This window comes from Eleutherodactylus coqui, chromosome 10 (genome assembly GCF_035609145.1).
Source record: "Eleutherodactylus coqui strain aEleCoq1 chromosome 10, aEleCoq1.hap1, whole genome shotgun sequence".
Classification (NCBI taxonomy): Eukaryota; Metazoa; Chordata; class Amphibia; order Anura; family Eleutherodactylidae; genus Eleutherodactylus; species Eleutherodactylus coqui.
Window position 1 is genome coordinate 126,782,876 of NC_089846.1, and position 20,192 is coordinate 126,803,067.

Here is a 20,192-nt window from a genome sequence, read left to right on the forward strand (position 1 = left end):
TCTATCTATCTATCTCATTTCTTATATATATCAATCTATCTATCTAATATCTATCTATCTAATATCTATTTATCTATTTGTCTATCTATCTATATCTCATAAGCGCTGCGGAATAAGTTGGCGCTATACAAATAAAGATTATTATTATATCCTTCAATCTAATATTTATCTATCTATCTATATCTCATATCTATCGATCTAATTATCTATCTCATATCTATCAATCTAATTATCTATCTATCTCATATTTATCTATCTCATATCTATCTATCTATCTATCTCATGGACTCCCTTATCAATTCTGCTTGGATATGAATATTGATTTGCTCACTTTAATTATTTGCATTAATACACCACACCAATAGCGCAATAGTTGAATCCCTGACTGCTGCCGGCTCCACAGATACTGTAGCGGACTGGGGCTTTGTCTTGTGCGGACCGCAGAGGAATCACCCATGATAGATTTTTGTCTTCTACTTGGTAAACATTTCTCATCGTGGCTCTAGTCTGGACTAGACTCTTCCTCAAGCTGGTAAACCAATCCCACCGACCACTCGAAAAAGACTCTTGTCCAGCCTACAAACATATTGAGAAGTGTTTATGAATAAAAAGCACAAATGACCAGAGGTTATTCCTCGCTTTCCACGCACGATGCAGCTCTACAGCATCGTAATGTTTATGGCGTTTGTTTCTTGCAGTTTTTGCTGTTGATATCTTTATTCCAAGGTTGACGTCGGGTTTTACATCCCGGACAAATTTGTTTCCTGTAAGCAATCACTAAATGTGCAGTATGCTACAGATGTCACGGCTCAACGGCTTTGTTGGATCGGATCTGGGGTGACATCATGGCGCCAGCCACGGCCCATGTGATTCACACGCTGATGCATGCTCAGTGCCATTTCGGTGCTGGACATTGACTTAAGCACTTCTCTGTGAGTATATGGAGGAATTGGTTGGCTGGGAGCATGTATCAGAGCCGTGCAATCAGCACCTTCCTGTACACATTTATTTCAGCTCCTCCTCATAGAGGACGCCGGTTATACTTCTTGTCTATAGGTATTACCGGTCATCTTAGCAGCTTCTGTTCTGCTCCATTGTCCAATAAGTCTGTTTGGTGTTTTGTATATATTGGTGTGCTGTGACATCTATCTCCGGACTGTTTTGTTGTTGTCTACCATCTTGTCATTGCATGTTTGTTTCCACCTATATCATATGCTTTGTTACCATCTGCAGCAAGCATCTTCCCTATTTCCCAACTAGAGAGTGTCAGGGTCACCCCAGGTTTCTGGCATAGGGTTGCCCTCATCAGGGCGAGTGCTCTATTTTGGTAGGCTCTCATCACATTAGTAAGTACCCCCACTTTTTGATTTCATTAATATTTTTGTGTTACTAAATAGTGTCTGTATCTGTCCTCTTAAGGACAACAAATGACTTCCGATCTGGACGAGGTATTTTATGTCCAGCTTGGATGTAACAACAACATTGTGGTATGTTGTAGATAGACTTCAGATTCAAACTTAGTGATCCATTCCTGGGAACCAATTTTTTGGGGCAGAAATGAGAAAATTGCAGTTCATTTACTTATGCACGTCCCTATAGCAGATTAAATGGATGTGATGTAAATAGTAGGATGATGTATATAATGTATATAATGAGCCCTTTACTTTTTGGTAAATCACCAAGGTCCCACATACTGTTCTTGAAGAGGGGCACCAAAATTGCATGTGCTCTTGTAAACTGGATTGCCCTAGGTCAATCCAGTGTAAGGGCAGCCTCAGGCGGTCGTATGCGCAATTGGCCACGCTTCAGCGCAGTGTACAGTATTTGCGCGAGGTTTGATGAGGTAGATTTGCGCGTATATCGGCGCATAGTACTGTACTTTTTGTGCACATAGAGCCTGTTCACTTGAAAGCGCGACACCCCCCTTCACTGTGATTTTAAAGGCTAATTAGCGTAATTAGGCACATATATATTCCTTTTTTTCATGTAGTTGCGCAGCGCATTGAGCATTGGGACGCATGTTGAGTGCATATTCGCGCACCCCTCATAAACTTCTATAAGGCCCATGGTGCGCAAATACGCAAGAACGCAGATTTCATTTTTTCCGGGCGCTTTCATGAGGGCGGGATCTTTGACATTAATATGTTTTATTCTCTGCACTCTGCATATTTTACGTGTTGTCTGAAGGGCAGCTTCACTGGGATGTATTTGTGCGTGTTATTGCATGAGCAAGAAATGCGTACGCAAGATGCAGAAAATAAAATCCATAGGTTTCAACAGGTTCGTTTTCTTTTTTGTATGCGCATTTCTTGCTTGTGAATTTGGACACCAAGGGAGCTCACAAAAGGTGCTCACGCAATACGCTGTGCAAACCAGACGGGAAAAAGCATACACCTCATTAGCTATTTAAATCAGTGCAGGGGGTGGGGGGGGGGGGTCAGTGTCCCCCACCTATGCGTACCTGTGCACAATATGTACAGAAAGGTGCACAGGCACGTGCGCAAACCAGCCTCTTTCTCTGCAAAAATACGTTGTGCTGAGGCGAGCATAGTGCGCATACTCTCATCTGAAGCCGCCCTAAATCTACGCTCAGGAGCAAATTTCAAGATCCATATATATAAAGCACATAAAGTACTAAATTATATGAGAAATATTTGTAGAAATGAAAAAAACACTTAAATATGGTATTTTTGATCCCTATAATAATGACTAGTCCAAAAAAGGAATATTCCCTAAATTGTGCTAAAAGTAACGCCAAATTGTGCCAAAAGTTTGGGGTAAACTAAGCCAACTAATAGGTGATATAAACTTAAATTAGACAGTCTTGAAATTCTCCAGATTTACCATTCAGCTGATACTGTCTGTCATAGTTTGCACTGTCTCATTTTTAGATACTACTAGTAATTATTAGGACATTATAGTCCCAGTGTTTTTGGTGGAACATCACACTCACAGTAGCTTGATTACCACATAAGACAAACACAGCTTGGCTCCTTCCACAGCTGGGATGTCACCGCAGGTCCTTCAGCCCACCAGATCTCTGTGGTGGAGGTAGGTCAGTGTGTTCTGTCAGGACTGCTGATTTGTGTCTTCTGGGATAATAACGGTTTAGTTGTATTCTCATTTTGTTATTTTTGTCCTTCCCTTCCAAGAGCCCTAACTGTGTTGTTCTTCTGTCGTCAGACTCTGTGTTTTATATAGGTTGTAGGACCTTCAATGATGTCACCAGGGGGGCGGAGCGATGATGTTTCCTGGGGTGGAGCATGAGAAGCACGCACACACATACATACAGACAAGTGGTCGTTAGCTGTTTGGGGAAATATCAATTATTGATAAGCGGTACTTTGTGTAGATGACGCTTGGGTACACCAGGCAGCCTCCCCAAACTCTTCGCACTTTATGGTATCTTCAATCTTATTGTTGTTGTTAGTAGTTTAGTCGTTCATGACCCTCGGCGACCATAAAGGCGAGCTCCCTCCATGTTTTTTGGTTTTGCGCTGCATTTTTCAGCTGTGTGATATGCATGCCAGTATCAGCTTGATGGTATCCGCCATCGTATCCTTTGGCGGCCAGGTCTTCTTTTGCCACTGATCTCTTCAAGCATTATAGATTTTTCTAGTGACTCTGCTCGCATTACATGGTCAAAATACATGAGTCTGGTCATCTTGCCCTCCGGTGATATATCGGGTCTTATACTCTTATTACTATCCAATAAAAGGAAGACCTGCTAATTAGTGCTGCGGCACGACGGTCATCTGCATTTTTCCTTGTAGTTTGCGAACATCAGCCCCAGAATGTGATTAATGTGAGTAGATTGGCTTTGGCTGCAGGTACCTCTAGCAGTCCATGTGGCAGCGCTACGTGTCACCGGATTAATAACATTTCTATTAGTTTGTGTCTGATAAGATTGTTAGCTTGCTGCTCTTAACATTTCACAGTCTTGTCAAGCAACACCTCCAGTCTATACAAGCTGCCGGACATGCAGGCTCACACTAAGGGCTCACGCGGCTGTATTATGGCTCTGCTCGGGACAGAATCGTAATGGAGCTGCCATAGAGGTCTGTAGGGTCTCTGCTCTATGATTTCATATGAACATACATGGCATGCTCAACTGGAATCAATATGTAACATGCCCAATGCGACTCAGTGTGTTCGCAGGTGTCCTCCGTGATTCTAGAGGAGGATATGTCCACACCCACAGTCCACCATAGCCCATACGGAAGTGCACAGAGGCTGTGTAGGGCTGTACTAAAGAGCTGTACAAGCACCATGCAATGCCATGTGGATGAAGGTTAAGCTACCAAAGTACAATGAAAGCCCACTTTATTAGAGACCCCCATCTAGTAACATGCTGAAGCCCCTCTGACCTTCAGAACTGCAGCAATTTGTCATAGTATAGAAATCGATCTGCAGGAATATTGGCCCATGTGGACAGGAGAACCTTTTGCATTTGCTGCAAATTAGATGAAGGTAATGACATGCTCTGAACAGTTGACAGGAAGGGGTCATCTATTCATGCTGCTTATGTCAAATTCTAACCCTTCCATCAGCATAGTGCAACAGAAATCTCGATTCATCTGACTGGGCAATATTTTTCCAAGGCTCAGTGATCCAATTTTAGTTCTCCTTTACCCACTGGAGTCTTGCCTTTAAGGCCGGCTGCACACGACCGGGTTTGAATTGCAAAATCCGCAATCGTCTCCTGCGCATTCGGCACCAATTCAAAATCTGTACTACGCATGTCTGACAGCTCGCCAGCCGGACCATCCACAGTACAGAAGGCCACCTGCACATGACAAGAAATGACAGGTACGCGGGGTCACCGGTGCGGGATCCTTCATCTGGAATCCAACCCAGTCGTGTGCAGTTGGCCTAAATCTTCGACAGCAATGTTGCTAGAACAGGTTATCTGCTGTCATAGCCCATCTGTGCTCGGACAGTTGGAGAACCGGCATTGCAATTCGCTTTAGGGTGACTACCCACTAGCGTTTTTTTTTTCTGCAGCGAATTTGCTCCTATTTTTTCTTCCAATTGTCAATGGGACTTCCTAATGTTAAAACCGCAACGCGACGCAACACAACTTTGCGTTTTTAACATTAGAAAGTCCCATTGACAATTGGAAGAAAAACAGGAGCAAATTCGCAGCAGAAAAAAAAAAGCTAGTGGGTAGTCACCCTAACTGTGCACTGCCTGTTCATCACAATGATCCTTGACATCCTCCTCTGACCCCTTTGATTGGCAAGCTGTTTATATCCAAAGGATGCTTTTTCTCGATTACAACATGGCAAAGCCCTCAGATCCCTCCTTTTTCCATTGTAATGTAGATTCCCAGTGAAACTGATCCACGAAAAACATACTCACTTGATTTAATGCTGCACTCAGGGGGTCATGTGTCTAATTTGTATACAGGGAAACTCTAAGCTTTATTCATACGAGCGTACATCGTCCGCCATTTTCAAGGCTGGCTAATATGCGCTACCATATGATGCACTGGATTCCAATGCATCAGATCAGACGAGCAATTTTCCGCCGTGTAAAAGCGCCTGGTCGGCCAAGATAAAGCATTATGGCCGAGCGCTTTTACATCGGCCAGGAAAGATGGTCCAGGAACTATCTTTCTGGGCAGAATATGGTAGCGGCTGCATAGACTCCTATGGGAGCCAATGACAGTTTCCGGATAAGGGGGGAGGGAGTTTAGCAGCGTGACTTCTCTCCTCCTCTTGGCCCCTTGCCGGGTATTTGCAATGGAAGGGGTGTGACAAGGGTGGAGCTAGTTGCTAAGCTCTCGCCCCGACCTGCCTCCTCCCATTGCTGGCAGCCGACAAGGGGCGGAGAGTGGGTGGGAGCTTAGCACACTAGTTCCCGCCCCATCCCGCTTCCTACCCTTTCCAAGAGCCGATAATAGGGAGGGAATGGGGAGCAGAGCTAAATTGTCTCCCCCTGCCCGACGGCATTGCGAGCTCGGTGTATATGCGCGAACCTCAAGCAAATTTAATGAGCACACAAACGGCAGATTTGTGTGCTCGTTTATGCATTTTTATGTCGCCAGCGGGCGAATGTAAAAACAATGACGCCTGTGTAAATAAACCGTAATTGTGAAAGTGCCGATGTAGCTAATAAAGGGGCCATTCACTGCATAAACACAAAATTGCTTATGATTATTCAGCCCTCCTTTATTTGCCCTCCTTGTCACGCCAAATGATTTTTGAATGTCTAGAAAAATATAATTCAATGGAGCCGGCAATACAACCGGCTTTCAATGGAGCCGGCTGTATTGCCGGCTCCATTGAATTCAATGGGCGAACATCGTTCTCCTCTGCCACAGCTGTTACAGCTGTGGCAGAGGAGAACGATCTTTAGTATATGTTCTCAATGGGGTCAGCGCTGCTGCCGCCGGCCCCATTGAGCGCATATACAAGAACAACGATTTGCGCAGAACACAGTTATATGCGTTCTGCGAATCGTTGTGTCATATAATTTTCGGCACATCCGCATAAAAAACGGACATGTGACCGATCCCATTGCAAAGCATTGGGTATATATAGGTGCAGATCGCAAGCGCATCTGCAAATCAGTCAAAAAAACGCCTGTATGACTGAGCCCTAAGTTGAACAATTGACCAATTAGATAAAATTTCTTAAAGGTAGCCCATCCTCCGGAAATCACATCTTTTGTCAGGCTTCTATTATAAACATGTGTCTTTTATGGTAGTGTCTTGCACTTATGCTTGCACATATCAAAATATGCACCAAATATGCAAAAATAAAGGACAAATTTAACTAAGAGTCAAATCACCGGTCACATTCACCACTTCTTTCCTACTAAGTTTAGTACTGATTTCAGGAAGTAATGCCGCTGGTGGATCCGTTCTTTCTTGCTTTATACTGTATACCTTCAGTTATGGCTGCCGGTTTAATCTACCGAGAGTTGTCAGCTTGCTGATAGGAAAGCGCATTTGAGATAACTTTCAAACCTTAAAGTGACTGCCAGAGATTAACAAATCTGTGAAATCCACCAAGTCAATAATGTACCAGTCTCCACCGTATCTTATCATGGAACCAATTTTTCCCCTATGAGACAAAAGAGCTTTAAAAGAGACAGTCCCAGAATCACAGGTTATTATTGCCTATCCACAGAATAGGGGTTACCTTGCTGATCACTGGGTGCTGAGACCCCCACCAATCCCAAGAAAGGGAGTGAGGGCTCCTTTACACAGGCTCTGCGATTTTCGGCTAGCCGCTGCGGCTGAAAATTGCGTGAACGAGAGGCAGTCGTGCATCTCCGTTTTTAACGCCCATTCAGATGGCTGGGCCTGTGGCATATATATACGCCACAGCCCAGGATACCGTTTAGCGGGTGGAGAGAGTTTAACTCTACTAAACTCCACCCCTCTCTGCCCCTTGCCGGCTGTCGGCAAAGGGAGGGGGCGGGAACTAGTGTGCTAATCTCCCGCCCCCTCCCTTTGCCGATAGCCGGCCAGGGACGCAGAGGGGGAGTGAGTTTAGCAGAGCTGCGGCTAAACTCCCTCACACCTACCTTTTCTGGCAGTTCTCATAGGCTCCCATCGGAGTCTATGGGACCAGCCGGCGTATTCCGTATGCGCTATCTTTTCCGGATGGCCATTTTTTAACGCACAAGAAAATGGCCCATCTGAACTGATGCATTGGAATCCAATGCATCAGATGGTCGTGATTTTCGGCCAGTGTTCTATCGGGGCATAACCGCCGCGATAAAATGCTTGTGTGAATACAGCCGGAAGAAGAGACTGAATTTTCTGATGGTTGCACAAGTAAGCTGCCGCAACATTCTTTTTCAGTGGGACAACAATTGCTCTGCTATTTCTGTCAGCCCCATTGAAGTTAATGGAGTGGTGGCTGCACATGCTCCATTTATTCTAATGTCACTGCGAGGATTGATGGGGGTCTCAGCAGTGAGAACCCTACCGATCAGCAAGTTACCCCTATTATGAGTAGAAAATAACTTGTAATTCTGGTACAACCCTTTTTAAACGCAAATCTGTTATTTTCTTTTGTTTTAAATGGGACAATGGGGTTTCTTAATAGGAAATTAATTAGTTGCTGATTGACTTATAAGACATTTTCAAAATTAATATTATAATAATGTCGGAAGAAAGCATGCTAGCAAACGGCATCTTGCGCCCTACACCACAACTCAGACATATGAAGAATAGAGGAGATGGTTGTCACATGCACTACACAACCAGTACTTGCCAGAAATTCCTACAGCTCCTAATGTTGCTGTAGATGTCTTTGCAGCTGGCATTAGTGTATCTTGACTCCACCAGGAGGAAGCTTTTCATTGTGTATCACCCGCAATAACAACCACCATGCATGAATGCAGCCTTAAGAATGGGTTGCCGAGCTCAAGGCACCCCTGGCAAGCAGCTGATTATGAGGGAACTAGACAGTTCCTCTTAAATTTATTGGAAAATACTAAAATCTATAATACACATGCACACACTTTTTCACATTGCAAGATGAAATGAATTGAGTAGTAACCCTGCAGCAGTGAAGACAATTCGGTATGTAAGAGTTAATCAGTGTATACATTCCATGGCCTTGTAGCAGGTACAGCACATATAGCAGGGCTGGGAGGGGGTCTTATTACACACTGAGCCCACTGAGGGATTTCCAACAGACAACACCTCAGGAGCCTTCTGCAGTGACAGGAAGAAGGCAGCACGTTGTCTGTCATTTGTAGGCTCATGCAAATAATGAGGGGGCCCACCTAGCTTATGAGCCCCACAATTGTGACCCCTATTGCTATTCCACTGCTCAGGGAGGGTGCTGCAACTTGTCTGTACACTTGCAGATTGCATGTCCAGTCAGTACCTCAAATTGCATGGGGAAGGGGCCCTGGGCAATTGCCCTGTTAACACCCCTACCCCTCCAGCCTGTCTATGGGATGAGCTAAAAAATATCTCTCCAGCCACAGAGGCCTCATCTTAGAATGTATAGGATCTGCTTTTATGTCTCGGTGCCAGATACCAAAGAATACCTTCTGGAGTTCATGCCTTGATGCGTTGGAGCTGTTATGGCAGCAAGAGGGGGGCTACAAAATATTAGGCTGTAGGGTATAAGTACAGACTCCAGTGGGGCTCTCTGTGGTCAGATGTAGTAAGTGGAGACCGCTGTAGGACAGAAAAAGGGGAATCGCTGGTATAGTTTATTAGGCTGGTATTATGGTAGGTTTCCTTGAAGTGGGGTTTTTAGACCCTTCATAGACATTTATGGAAAGGGGGAGATCATTCCAAAGAGGAGGATGAGTACCACAGAAGAAGCCTTGCACACATGAAGGAATAGACTGGGGTGAAGGTTGTGGTATCCCCTTGTCTGCCGCAGGTGTTCGAGGCAACCACAGTCATCTAGGAAAACGTATTACCGGACATCCTGCTGCTTGTATAACTACTAGTAATTATTAGGAAATTATCGTACCAGTGTTTCTGGGGGTGCAATGTGTCACACAGCTGTGCTACATGGTACATGTATTATGATCCCCACACATCACACACACAGCTCTGCTATATCCATCCTGACCTAACACATTACACAGACAGCTCTATGACATGCCACACACAGCTGTAGTACATCCATCTTGATTCCCACACATTACACACACACACACAGCTCTTCTACATGCATGCTGACCCGACACATCACACACACACAGCATATTACACACACAGCTCTGCTACATTGTACATCCATTTACATCCATCTTGACCCCACACAGCACATGACACACACAGCTCTGTTACATCCTGATTCTAATAAGGGAGATGGAATAAATCCTCCACAGTGCCACCTACTAAAAGGCAGCATTCCTTCGAGTCAAAGTGGGACTTTTTATACAAGTCTTGCTACAATGACTAGGAATCAAAAGCAAAGCCAGACCCCATGTACATACAGCTGTTTCCGGGTTATTGCCCATCATCAGTGTACAGTAGGAGTCTGGCTTTTGCTAGTGAGAGGCCTGGGACAGGGGTCAGAAACGCTCTTTTCTCCTTAGGGAGAGCAACTATATACTATAAATAAGTGAGGAGACTGACTTGTATAAAAAGTCCCACTTTGACTCGAAGGAATGCTGCCTTTTAGTAGGTGGCACTGTGGAGGATTTATTCCATCTCCCTTATTTGCATATTACCCAGAGGAGCGTGCGTGGCAATTTGAGTCTCCTCACTTATTTATAGTATATAGTTGCTCTCCCTAAGGAGAAAAGAGCGTTTCTGACCCCTGTCCCAGGCCTCTCACTAGCAAAAGCCAGACTCCTACTGTACACTGATGATGGGCAATAACCTGGAAACAGCTGTATGTACATGGGGTCTGGCTTTGCTTTTGATTCCCAGTCATTGTAGCAAGACTTGTATAAAAAGTCCCACTTTGACTCGAAGGAATGCTGCCTTTTAGTAGGTGGCACTGTGGAGGATTTATTCCATCTCCCTTATTTGCATATTACCCAGAGGAGCGTGCGTGGCAATTTGAGTCTCCTCACTTATTTATAGTATATAGTTGCTCTCCCTAAGGAGAAAAGAGCGTTTCTGACCCCTGTCCCAGGCCTCTCACTAGCAAAAGCCAGACTCCTACTGTACACTGATGATGGGCAATAACCTGGAAACAGCTGTATGTACATGGGGTCTGGCTTTGCTTTTGATTCCCAGTCATTGTAGCAAGACTTGTATAAAAAGTCCCACTTTGACTCGAAGGAATGCTGCCTTTTAGTAGGTGGCACTGTGGAGGATTTATTCCATCTCCCTTATTTGCATATTACCCAGAGGAGCGTGCGTGGCAATTTGAGTCTCCTCACTTATTTATAGTATATAGTTGCTCTCCCTAAGGAGAAAAGAGCGTTTCTGACCCCTGTCCCAGGCCTCTCACTAGCAAAAGCCAGACTCCTACTGTACACTGATGATGGGCAATAACCTGGAAACAGCTGTATGTACATGGGGTCTGGCTTTGCTTTTGATTCCCAGTCATTGTAGCAAGACTTGTATAAAAAGTCCCACTTTGACTCGAAGGAATGCTGCCTTTTAGTAGGTGGCACTGTGGAGGATTTATTCCATCTCCCTTATTTGCATATTACCCAGAGGAGCGTGCGTGGCCATTTGAGTCTCCTCACTTATTTATAGTATATAGTTGCTCTCCCTAAGGAGAAAAGAGTGTTTCTGACCCCTGTCCCAGGCCTCTCACTAGCAAAAGCCAGACTCCTACTGTACACTGATGATGGGCAATAACCCGGAAACAGCTGTATGTACATGGGGTCTGGCTTTGCTTTTGATTCCCAGTCATTGTAGCAAGACTTGTATAAAAAGTCCCACTTTGACTCGAAGGAATGCTGCCTTTTAGTAGGTGGCACTGTGGAGGATTTATTCCATCTCCCTTATTTGCATATTACCCAGAGGAGCGTGCGTGGCCATTTGAGTCTCCTCACTTATTTATAGTATATAGTTGCTCTCCCTAAGGAGAAAAGAGCGTTTCTGACCCCTGTCCCAGGCCTCTCACTAGCAAAAGCCAGACTCCTACTGTACACTGATGATGGGCAATAACCCGGAAACAGCTGTATGTACATGGGGTCTGGCTTTGCTTTTGATTCCCAGTCATTGTAGCAAGACTTGTATAAAAAGTCCCACTTTGACTCGAAGGAATGCTGCCTTTTAGTAGGTGGCACTGTGGAGGATTTATTCCATCTCCCTTATTTGCATATTACCCAGAGGAGCGTGCGTGGCCATTTGAGTCTCCTCACTTATTTATAGTATATAGTTGCTCTCCCTAAGGAGAAAAGAGCGTTTCTGACCCCTGTCCCAGGCCTCTCACTAGCAAAAGCCAGACTCCTACTGTACACTGATGATGGGCAATAACCCGGAAACAGCTGTATGTACATGGGGTCTGGCTTTGCTTTTGATTCCCAGTCATTGTAGCAAGACTTGTATAAAAAGTCCCACTTTGACTCGAAGGAATGCTGCCTTTTAGTAGGTGGCACTGTGGAGGATTTATTCCATCTCCCTTATTTGCATATTACCCAGAGGAGCGTGCGTGGCAATTTGAGTCTCCTCACTTATTTATAGTATATAGTTGCTCTCCCTAAGGAGAAAAGAGCGTTTCTGACCCCTGTCCCAGGCCTCTCACTAGCAAAAGCCAGACTCCTGCTGTACACTGATGATGGGCAATAACCTGGAAACAGCTGTATGTACATGGGGTCTGGCTTTGCTTTTGATTCCCAGTCATTGTAGCAAGACTTGTATAAAAAGTCCCACTTTGACTCGAAGGAATGCTGCCTTTTAGTAGGTGGCACTGTGGAGGATTTATTCCATCTCCCTTATTTGCATATTACCCAGAGGAGCGTGCGTGGCCATTTGAGTCTCCTCACTTATTTATAGTATATAGTTGCTCTCCCTAAGGAGAAAAGAGCGTTTCTGACCCCTGTCCCAGGCCTCTCACTAGCAAAAGCCAGACTCCTACTGTACACTGATGATGGGCAATAACCCGGAAACAGCTGTATGTACATGGGGTCTGGCTTTGCTTTTGATTCCCAGTCATTGTAGCAAGACTTGTATAAAAAGTCCCACTTTGACTCGAAGGAATGCTGCCTTTTAGTAGGTGGCACTGTGGAGGATTTATTCCATCTCCCTTATTTGCATATTACCCAGAGGAGCGTGCGTGGCCATTTGAGTCTCCTCACTTATTTATAGTATATAGTTGCTCTCCCTAAGGAGAAAAGAGCGTTTCTGACCCCTGTCCCAGGCCTCTCACTAGCAAAAGCCAGACTCCTACTGTACACTGATGATGGGCAATAACCCGGAAACAGCTGTATGTACATGGGGTCTGGCTTTGCTTTTGATTCCCAGTCATTGTAGCAAGACTTGTATAAAAAGTCCCACTTTGACTCGAAGGAATGCTGCCTTTTAGTAGGTGGCACTGTGGAGGATTTATTCCATCTCCCTTATTTGCATATTACCCAGAGGAGCGTGCGTGGCCATTTGAGTCTCCTCACTTATTTATAGTATATAGTTGCTCTCCCTAAGGAGAAAAGAGCGTTTCTGACCCCTGTCCCAGGCCTCTCACTAGCAAAAGCCAGACTCCTACTGTACACTGATGATGGGCAATAACCCGGAAACAGCTGTATGTACATGGGGTCTGGCTTTGCTTTTGATTCCCAGTCATTGTAGCAAGACTTGTATAAAAAGTCCCACTTTGACTCGAAGGAATGCTGCCTTTTAGTAGGTGGCACTGTGGAGGATTTATTCCATCTCCCTTATTTGCATATTACCCAGAGGAGCGTGCGTGGCCATTTGAGTCTCCTCACTTATTTATAGTATATAGTTGCTCTCCCTAAGGAGAAAAGAGCGATCCTGATTCTCTCACACACACACAACTCTGCTATTCCATACATGACCAGACTCCTGGATACAGTGCTCACGCCATGTCATGTGATTTGTGACTCCACCCACACAAGTGATCACATGACGGTGACATCATCACAGGTCCTGGTAGCTACTGTTGGTTTATGCAGTACACAGTATTTTCTACAAAACTGCACAATGGCTGCTCCCACAGCAGTGACATCACCACAGGTCCTTCAGCCCACTGGATGTCTGTGGTGGTGGTAGGTCGGTGTCTTCTGTCAGGACCGCTAAGTTGTGTCTGAGATAATAACGGTTTAGTTGTATTCTCATTTTGGTATTTTTGTCCTCCCCTTCCAAAAGCCCTAACTGTATTGTTCTTCTGTCGGTCAGGCTCTGTACTTTATATATGTTGTAGGACCTTTGATGATGTCACCAAGGGGCAGATCGATGATGTCACCAGGGGCGGAGCATGAGATGCACTCACATACATACTAATGGATAAGTGGTCATTAGTAGTTTGATAAATCAGATAATGGTGTGAACAAACAAGGCTGGATTGGGCCATTAAATGTCCTTTTAATTTGCGTATATCGGGATTCTCCGAGAGTATGTGCAGCGACCAAGACATGAGGCACACCATTGAGGAGATAGCGGGGGTAGTTGTTAGGGTTGCCACAGTGGCACTACCATACTCCTCCCTTGAGGGACGTGTGCAACCCCGGCCAGGCCACCAGTAGCCCTCTTCCAGGCAACGCTATCACAGCGGTTACCTATATAAATGGTGTAGTGGGCTTGAATAAAGATGTAACGGGTGACACCACCGTTCCTTACTCTGCAGAATGTCCAAAAAGTAAGAAAGTCCACATACAGATATTTGACAACTTCAGTCACTGGGAACGGTCAGGTACTGGAACTTTACTTTCAGAGATTATAACTTCATACACCAGTGCAGGAAGAACAGGTTACAGAGGTCAGGGAGGAGAACACAGGATGAAATCGGGGTCTGAGTTATCTGTATGATTCCACTCCTGGAAACACACACTCCGGGACACAGGATGATGCCGGGCCTACAGTCTAGGTTATCTGTATGACTCCGCTCCTGGACAACACATAGTCCGGGACACAGGATGACACCGGGCCTACAGTCTAAGTTATCTGTATGACTCTGCTCCTGGACAACACATACTCCAGGACACAGGATGACACCGGGCCTACAGTCTAAGTTATCTGTATGACTCCGCTCCTGTACAACACATACTCCAGGACACAGGATGACACCGGGCCTACAGTCTAAGTTATCTGTATGACTCCGCTCCTGGACAGACACACTCCAGGACACAGGATGATGCCGGGCCTACAGTCTAGGTTATCTGTATGACTCTGCCCCTGGAAACACACACTTCGGGGCACAGGATGACACCAGGGCTACAGTCTAAGTTATCTGTATGACTCCGCTCCTGGACAACACATACTCCAGGACACAGGATGACACTTGGCCTACAGTCTAAGTTATCTGTATGACTCCGCTCCTAGACACACACACTCCAGGACACAGGATGATATCGGGCCTACAGTCTAGGTTATCTGTATGACTCTGCTCCTGGAAACACACACTCCGGGACACAGGATGATGCCGGGCCTACAGTCTAGGTTATCAGTATGACTATACTCCTGGACACACACACTGGAGGTGGAGACAACACTCCACTGACACTCACTTGCTGACAGGTGTCTGAACACTGCATGGCGGGGTCCTTCTCTCTTTCTCTCCTAGGATAGGGGTCTTGGGATTCAATCATCCAGGAACCTCTCTCCCTCTTCCATCCTTCACCACATGAGGGTTGAAGGTACCCCCATGTGGCCGTCAATCTCCCTCCACACACTATCGTTGAAGAAAATGGAACCCTTTCACTCTCACCTTACACCCCAATTGATACCTTACATACCCAACGTGACAAGACACGGAAATCGGTTACAATTTCTAGACATATGCCGGACATTCACAAAAATTAACCTCTTACATGCTGCAGCTGTGCAATACACATTACTAAAGACAAGACAACTCGCACAGAGCATCCACATTAAAGACATGACATGTAGGACAGTTATGGAGGGGACAGATATATGTACTTTGGGCCACTACATATGTTTTACAGTCCCTGTTTCCGGGTGTTATCAAGCAAGTAACTAGAGTCCCAAAATGTGTAGAACCAAGTCCTTCCTGGTTACCAGGATGCAGTTAGGCCTGTTGGGTGAACGTTAAGTCTATGGATTTCCAGTTCAAGTATATGGGGAGAACAAAACCAGACAGCTTTCTAGCTTTAACCCTTTGCAATCCAATTTTGGATTCAGGGTTTCCTAGGGGGCTTTCTCTCTCTGCTATTATACAAGGGCGCCATCTGCTGGCTAGAGCCAGTACTGCAGTATGTGACATGCTGGAGAGGCCCCCGACAACAGAGCGGTCAGTAATCTCCAGTAAAAATACCCTGCCGGACGTCTTCCAACATCGGAAGCTGTACAGCCTTCAATCAGAATGTCTTTAGATGTCAGACAGTGGATTGGAAAGGGTTAAACTGAGTTGTGGAGGAGATTGGTAACCAGTGAGACAACTGGTGGGGAGAACTGGTGAAATGGTTAGTAAGAAGAACTAGTTTGTTGGCCGTGTTCCTTATTTAAAGAGATATCAATTAGTAGGGCAACAGTGCTGGGATTTGTAGTCCTTCGGTGCCCGGAGAACACAGCTAGGATGTAACTTACAAATCCTGATTTTGCTAATAATAAATACAACTTCCTGACTCTTCTGTCTTTCAGAAAGTGCATTTTGGAAAAGCAGAACTTCTTGTTCTTGCTTTGATGCTTCAGGTATATAGTGATGTCTTATTTATAAGGCCACAGACAGAAGCAGCAGGCAGAACACGCTGCATTCCTCTGCACTCCTTAATGATACAATTAGGGGATGGAAACATTACAGGCTATTTGTGTCTTTATTATACATGCACAAAGCGCTTCCACATGTTCTCGCTTTCACTGGACCGTCTTGGACTTTGACCTCAGAAATAATTGATTTGTAATATTGTATCATCGGACTCGCAGTTCTGATCTCTGTACATAAGCCAATTGACTATGTCATTCTGAAGGGGGGGGGGGGGGGGGTATTAACTGTTCCTATAATCATATCAAAGTTTTCTGCTTCATGATGGGTTACAGATTTCATTTAGGCTAATTTGAAGGCACCTCATGTCAACTAATGAATTTTTTTCTATGAGCACACTAAAGGCGGCTTCAGATCACTGAATTTGCTAGCCTAAAACATATAGGCATGCAAGAGAATAGAAGTCATTGAGGTCAATGGGTTCGTTCTCATGAAAGGTTTTTGCACATTCATTTTGTGCATGTGCAAAAAATAGGTCTTGCTCTATCTTTAAGCGCATTGTGCACTAAAGGCCCCCATAGACGTTTATGAGAGGTGTGCAATTTCATGAAAAACACAACCCGACACCTCATTAGGCTAAATAGTCTTTTAAATCAGGCAGGAGTGCGTCGCTTGCATGTGTGAATATGCCCTTTGGGCACAAGTATTTCAGTACTATGTGCCGATATGTGCACGAATCTACCTTGTTTATTCGATATTTGGAAGATTGAGTTGGCCATCGTGGATGGCCAAAGCAAGACCTGAAACCAGCTGATAGAAGCGACTGCAGATTAGGCAATTCACTCCCTCCTCCACAGGTCCAACAAGTGACTGGTTCTAGCATTGACAGCGCACCTGCCCATATAGCGGTGGGTGGTAAGCAATTTTTGATGAGAATCGGCATGAAACCCATAGGCTAACTTCACATGGGTTAGTGTGATATTGGGCCTTGAATCACCTGATTTTGTGCTTGTCAACATGTGGTTTTCGCATCACTTCAGGAAAGAAGTGATCCTCCGTCGCAGCTGACAGTTTCTGCCATTATTTTCAATGGAGAGACTTTGCATCGCAGCGCACTCACTTACCCCTAGCACATGGAGTGATGCTGCCACCGGCCTCATTGAAAACACTTGGAGATGCGATGTGAGAGCGCACTTCAAGGTGGGATCAAACGATCAGTTTCCTGCATAGCATCGCTATACGGGAACAAATTGCTCATGTGTGCGACCCCATTCAAAAGAAAGGGGTTCATATCCCTGTTAGATTTGCGCACCTCACAACACACAAATCTCATGCGATTTTCTGGCCCATGTGAAGTCGGCTTTACCTTACCCTCACCTGATCTCACTCCATGGGATTATTATTTATTTTACAAGAGATTTAGGGCGTCTACCCACTAGCAATATGTTTTCTTGCGATGTGAGAGCGAGTGAAAATGCATGATTATGAAACCAATGATATTCAATGATTTCATACTCATTTGTGATTTTTATACTCAAGCCTCACAGGGCAGAGAAAAATCTGCAAAATCGCTCATTGCTTTCAATGGGGCCGGTGCTGCTGCGGCTCCATTGAAAGCAATGGGTTGCAGGCAACTTCGGCATCAAAGATTTTTGGGGAAGGGCATGAAATATAAGCCCTTCCCTGAAAATCATCCAGAGCTGCAAAAAAAAGTAAAAAAAAAAAAACTTACTCACCTAGAATTCATTGAAATATGAATAGCTGAGCGCTGCCTGTGATTACTCGAGCGCTGTGACCAATGACAGGCAGCGCTCTGCTGTCATTCAATGGCTGAGCACTGCCTGTGATTGGCTGAGCACTCAACCAATCAGACCAGCGCTTTCTGTGGGCTGGGATTTTTTAATGCCCGGCCTCCAGAAGACAGAAGACAGCTGCCGGGTCCAGTGAGAAGAGCCGGACGGCTCTTCTAGGGGAGTAAAATTTTTACAGCTAGGGATGATTTTCAGGGAAGAGCTTATATTTCAAGCCCTTCTTCGAAAATCATCGCTGCGGGGGTTGCCTGCAACCTATTGCTTTCAATTGGGCCACAGCAGCACTAGCCCAATTGAAAGCAATGGGATAGCATCGCGGACTTCTGCCACAGCTGTCACAGCTATTTCCGAGGATTCCTTCATCCCCGTGGAGATGAAGGAATCCCCTGCCATAGCTGTCACAGCTGTGCTAGACATCTGCGATATATTCCCTATGTTTGCAATAGGGCTGCTGCCCCATTTTTAAAAAATGAGCAATATCGCAAAGTTTTTTTTAGCACCGCGCGGCTTGTGTTTTCACTCGCAAGAAAACATATCGCTAATGGGTAGGCGCCCTTAAACAGTGGAAACAAGAACATTTCACAGCTGGACATTGAATGAATCAACCATCACAAAGTAGGCAAAAAACTTAACTTATGTGGAAAATAAATCACTGGAGCCGAACACAATGGTCCCCAACATCGTTGGCTGCAAGATCACCTTGGAAGGGTTCTGAAACCGGTACAAGTAACACCTCATCCACCAGAAAAAGATTCCTGTTTCTTTTGAGTACCTCCTCGCATTTCTTTAACAGGTCAGGTGACTGCAGGTAGCCTGGTGGAAGTGGATGTAATGAGAGGGCGACGCAATCTTGCTATGGCAGTCGGAGGCAAGTTAATAAAGTAGACCGATGTGTTTCAGCCAACTCAAGACCCCAGTGTAGAAGGCAGCGGGAAAGCATTAATCACCGCGGTCATGAGTTATACAAGTACCAGAGTTTAAACTAGAGTCGAAGAAGGGGGTAGACAAAGCGTTATTCTGCATCATCTGAATCTCCACAAGCCACTTACATGACCCGCAACCAGAGGCGTAACTATAGAGGGTGCAGGGGATGCGGTTGCACCCGGGCCCAGGAGCCTTAGGGGGCCCATAAGGCCTCTCTTCTCCTATAGGGAGCCCAGTACTATGAATAAAGCATTATAGTTGGGGGCCCTGTTACAGGTTTTGCATTGGGGCCCAGAAGCTTCAAGTTATGTCTCTGTGCAGCATGGTTTAGGTATGGGTACGGGTACAGATACAGATAGAGGGGGGGCCCCAGCTCACCTTTTGCATCAGGACCCCTGAGCCTTTAGTTACGCCCCTGCCCGCAACCCACAATGATTGACCAACTGCATTGTGAACAAACACGAACTGGGATTTGCTTGAAGTTCCCTTATTAATCTATTGCTTTCTGACAGAAATCGTAGCGGTAAGTTGCGTTCGGCTCCAGCGATATTTTTTTCAACAAGTTGTTCAGTTTTTCTCCTATTTTTGATGGCTGATCCATATGAACAGCGTGCAGCTGGGAAATCTTGCTTCCTTTTCACAGCTCAAAGCACTCATAAAAAAAAAGGCGCAGGGAGTGAGATTGGGTGAATACGGAGGGCGAGGCGAGGGTGTCATGGCGATATTTGTCAAAAATTGCTTAACGCTCATTTAGCGCTTGCTGCATTTAACTCCTTATTCCTCTGGTCAGGCTTTTGTGATCATCACTTCTAGAGATATATTGTTTTGTGCCCTTAAGTTCTGCCGTCTTGATGTAAATGTCTAGCAGATGGCAAACAAAGGTTGGTTCCTTCCGCCGTTTGTCCGGCAGTCTGAGAGCGTGTTTTCTTATTCTAAGTAATATAAATACCGCAGACACTTCGGACAACCACTGAGCGAGACGCCGAGTCTGAGCAATAGACTCCGTTTTCAATTTCCAATCTGGCTTCTTGTGACCTTACATAAGTCACTTTATCTCCCTGCGCAGAGAACCAAAATTAGATTGCGAGCGACAGGTTAAAGGCTGCTTACGTTTGACCAAACTTGTGTCCAGTGAGGAGTACCGGGGTGGAAGTATGCAGCCGATACCATTACTAGAATCTCTACAATGCAATCATACTGATTAAAATAAGGAGAATTGCCCAAT

General features: G+C 45.2%; 1 protein-coding gene across 2 annotated transcripts in view; it reads left to right on the plus strand.

Moving 5' to 3' along the window:
* Positions 1-20,192, plus strand: part of FGF13 (fibroblast growth factor 13) — a 447,707-nt gene that overhangs the window by 950 nt on the left and 426,565 nt on the right. The gene's annotated exons all lie outside the window — the stretch shown is intronic.